Consider the following 4,956-nt stretch of genomic DNA (forward strand, 5'->3'; position numbering starts at 1 on the left):
TCTCTTTGTTAAATTTCAGATTGCCAGGAAATAATTCTGGTTGGCTTATCTTGGGACAAGTGGGGCTGATAGAAGAGTGGGATTATGTACAAAATGACTGTTGGATCCACATTTATGCTGGGGTGGCCTGGGGTGTTACCAGTGGAACGTATCTGAGTTACTGGTGGCAAATCTGTATGAGTCTGCAGTAACCTCAATTCTTGCCTCCTCAGAAGAAAGAATTCCACTGAGGGGAATAAGGCAGAAAAACAGACCAAGGCAAGGTTCAGAGCAGGAGTGGAAGTTTCTTTAAAAAGGTTTTAGAATAGGAAAGAAAAGAAAGTACACCTGGAAGAGACACAAGCAGGCAACTTGAAGGACAAGTGCGGCATTTAACCTTGATCCCAGGACTACAAAGACGGGCCCACTTCTGATGTCTTCCATCCCTTCCCTTTCCCATGACTCTTCCCTTTGGGTGGGCTGCCCAAATGCACAGTGCCCTCCTTACCCTTGGGAAGTGAACACTCGTAGTGTGTTTAGGACATTGCATGCATAGCCATCTGAGGCTTTCTTCCCTTTTCTGATGGAGTGTCACCAGAAGGTCATACTCTGCCATTTTGTCTCGTAATGCGCATGCCCAGGAAGTTGATTTTTCTCACATCTGCATTCAATCAACACTATAGTGCAGCAGGTGCAGACCATTAGGAAATGGCCTCTCCCTGGCACTGGTTGCCAATTTATCACCTTTATAGATCCAATGTGATAATCGCCAAACCATCAGTCAACACTCTTGGTAGAGGGGAGAGAGCCCTCTCCTGCTCTGCTCATGCCTAACTACCTATAACAGAGGGACAGTTAAAGGCATTTCTTGTGAACTGGCCAGAGCTTTAAAAGCTCTTCAATACAGGACAAAATGGGTGTCCAGAATATATGTGGGAGAAACATCTCATCCAAGATAATATACTTTGAGTAAAATAATTTAGCCAGCCACAGTGGCTCATGCCTGTAATCCCAGCACTTTGGGAGGCCGAGACGGGCAGATCATGAGGTCAGGAGACTGAGACCATGCTGGCCATGGTGAAACCTGGTCTCTACTAAAATACAAAAATTAGTTAGGCATAGTGGCACATGCCGGTAGTCCCAGCTACTCAGGAGACTGAGGCAGGGGAATCACTAATCGCTTGAACCTGGGAGACGGAGGTTGCAGTGAGCTGAGATTGTGCCACTGCACTCCAGCCTGGTGAAGGAGAAAGACTCCATCTCAAAAAAATAAAAAGGATTCATACACAGAACTTTCGCAGATGGCTTGGTAAAGTTGTAATAGACACAGGAGAAAGACAAAGCTATGAGTCAGTAGAAGTCTACAGTGAGAAAAAGATATGAGGTGAACAGAGAGTCAGGAGAATCTGTGGTGTCAAGAAAAGTAGAAGCCAAGACAGAGAGAAACACTGGAAGCCTGTGGATGAAGACGGTGAAATAATGAGACACGACCACGTGGCAGCTGAAGAGTGTCCCAGTTCTCCTTGAGGTCTGACTTGGTGAGCAAAGGGCTATTACCCTCAGGCCTGGTTGTTTTGTTTAATTTCTGGATCTTTTTCTGTGTTTGTGTGTCTGTGTGATTGTGTATGTGTGTTTACCTTACCTACCTTCCTAATTTGTTAATGTATCCTTACAAATAACTCCTATTACCTAGATGTCCTCTGCATGTTTATGGTCCTGAGAATCTGAGAGAGTTTACTAACAAAACCACCAAGGAAGAAGGGATAGAAGAAAACAGAGAGAGAAAGAGAAAGTGAGAGAAAGAAGCAAGTGTGATCAGGACTAGCATATTCATTCTTATTATCAAGTAAGAGCTAACTTCTGTCCTCCAATTGCTGTTCTTTTCTTATTTTGGTTTTCTTCCCCATCTCCACTTCTTTATTCTTGGTAATCCTTTCTCTCCAAGCCTCCAAATAAAAACCTAATCCTACCTTTCTTTCTCATTTCCTGTTCTATTTAGTTACAGTAATGATCAGTGATGTACAGATGCTCACCAGGTTACTCAATACTTGATGCATGCAAATTTGATATTATACAAATTATCACATAAGGAACACAGTGAAATTTTAGAGATGCAGAAAATTTTGCATTATATATGAAAACAAAAAGAATCCGAGTGCATACATGAATGTTAAGAAACAAATTGCCCAGAAAGGATCCAAGATGGCTGACTAGGAACAGCTCTGGAGTGCCATTCCCAGTAAGAACAATGCAGAGGGTGAGAGATCACCACATTATGAAACAAGTTTTTACTGCCTACAGATCAGGAGATTCCCGGGCTGAAAAGCACCTCGAGTTTTGAGCATGGCTATTTCAGCCCACACAGCGGGTCGCTGCACAAAAACTCACACAAATGTGGGCGGCCATTCCAACTGGCACCTAGAACACCTGGGAGACAGAGCTACCCATTCAACTAAAAAAAGACGGGCTAAAACAGGGAGCCAGGTGATCTGGCTTGGTGGGTCCTACCCTCACAAAGACCAGCAATCTGAAATGCTCTGGACTGAGAATTTCACAGCAAGCACAGCTGAACCCAGGATGGTCCAGCTTTGTAGGGGGAATGGTATCCGCCAGTACTGAGGCAGTCCACCACTACCAAGGCAGTCTGCCATTACCAAGGCAGTTCACTATTACCAAGGCAGTCCGCTATTACCAAGGCAATCTGCCATTACTAAGAAAATCCACCATTACCAGGGCAGTCTGCCATTACTGAGGCAATTCTAACTGTACCTCTGTAAACAAAACCACAGGGAAGTTGACACAGCAGCTAGGCAGAGCCCACGACAGCTCAGCAACACCTCTGCTGGCAGACTGTGACAAGGCTACCTCCTTTCTGGGCAGGGCATCCCTCAAAAAAGGCAGTAGCACCTCAGGAACTTATAAATAAAGTCCCACCTTCCCAGGACAGAGTACCTGGGGAAAAAAGGCGTTTATGAGTTTTGCTGCAGCAGACTTAAACGTACCTGCCCAGCAGCTCTGAACAGAACAATGGAACTCACAGATAAGCACTTGACCTTCTATAAGGGACAGACTGTCTCCTCAAGCAGCTCCCCAATTCCCATATATCTAAAGAAAGACCTCATAAAGCAGAGCTCAGGCCGACGTCTGGCAGGTATCCTCTGGGACAAAGATAACATAAGAAACTGGCAGCAATCCTTATTGTTCTGCAACCAGTGCACATGACCCACAGGCAAGCAGGGCCTGGAGTGGACCTCAGAAGTCCTACAGCAGAGGGGCCTGACTGTTAGAAGGAAAACTGAAAAACCAGAAAGAGATAACTTCAACATCAACAAAAAGGACATCCACACAGAGACCCCACCCAAAAGTCACCAACTACAAAGACAACAGGTAGATACATCCACAAAGATAGGAAGAAACCAGTGCAAAAAGGATGAAAAGACCCAAACCCAGAAGGCTTCTCCTCCTCTAAGGGATCACAACTCCTCACAAGCAAGGGAAAAAACTGGATGGAGAATGAGTCAGATGAATTGGCAGAAACAGGCTTCAGAAGGTGGGTAATAAGAAACTTTTCTAAGCTAAAAGAACATATTCTAACCCAATATAAAGAAACTATTAACCTTGAAAAAAGGTTTGATCAAATGCTAACAAGAATAAACGGCTTAGAGAAGAATATAAATGACTTGATGGAGCTGAAAAACACAAGAGCTTCGTGAAGCATATACAAATTTCAACAGCTAAATTGACCAAGCAGAACAAAGGATATCAGAGATTGAAGACCAACTCAATAAAATAAAATGAGAAGGCAAAATTAGAGAAAAAAGAGTGAAAAGAAATGAATAAAGCCTCCAAGAAATATGGGTTTATGTGAAAAGACCGAATCTACATTTGAAAGGTGTACCTGAATGTGATGGGGAGAATAAATCCAAGCTGGAAAACACTTCAGGATATAATCCAGGAGAACTTCCCCAACCTAGCAAGGCAGGCCAACATTCAAGTCCAGGAAATACAGAGAACACCACAAAGATAGTTCTCAAGAAGAGCAACCCAAAGGCACATAATTGTGAGATTCACCAAGGTTGAAAAGAAGGAAAAAATGCTAAGGGCAGCCAGAGAGAAAGGTCGGGTTACCCACAAAGGAAAGCCCATCAGACTCACAGTGGATCTCTTGGCAGAAACTCGACAAGCCACAAGAGAGTGGGGGCCAATACTCAACATCCTTAAAGAAAAGAATGTTCAACCTAGAATCTCATATCCAGCCAAACTAAGCTTCATAAGCAAAGGAGAAATAAAAACGTTTACAGACAAGCAATTGCTCAGAGATTTCATCACCACCAGGCCTGCCTTACAAGAGCTCCTGAAAGAAGTACTAAAGAAGGGAAGGAACAACCAGTACCAGCCACTCCAAAAACGTACCAAATGGTGAAGACCATTGACACAATGAAGAAACTGCATCAACTAATGGGCAAAACAACCAGCTAGCATCAAAATGGCAGGATCAAATTCACACATAACAATATTAACCTTAAATGTAAATGGGCTAAATGCGCCAATCAAAAGACGTAGACTGGCAAATTGGATAAAAAGCCAAAACCCATTGGTGTGCTGTATCCAGGAAACCCATCTCATGTGCAAGGACACAAATAGGCTCAAAATAAAGGGATGGAGGAAGATTTACCAAGCAAATGGAGAGCAAGAAAAAGCAGGAGTTGCAATCCTAGTCTCTGATAAAATAGGCTTTAAACCAACAAAGAGTAAAAGAGACAAAGAAGGGCATTACAAAATGGTAAAAGGATCAATGCAACAAGAAGAGCTAACGATCCTAAATATATATGCACCCAATACAGGAGTACCCAGATACATAAAGCAAGTTCTTAACAACCTACAAAGAGACTTAGACTCCCACACAATAATAGTGGGAGACTTTAACACTCCATTGTTGATATTAGACAGATCAATGAGACAGAAAATTAACAAGGA

The sequence above is a fragment of the Sapajus apella genome, unplaced genomic scaffold (genome assembly GCF_009761245.1).
Source record: "Sapajus apella isolate SASKATOON/1434 unplaced genomic scaffold, GSC_monkey_1.0 scaffold9, whole genome shotgun sequence".
NCBI classification, from domain to species: Eukaryota; Metazoa; Chordata; class Mammalia; order Primates; family Cebidae; genus Sapajus; species Sapajus apella.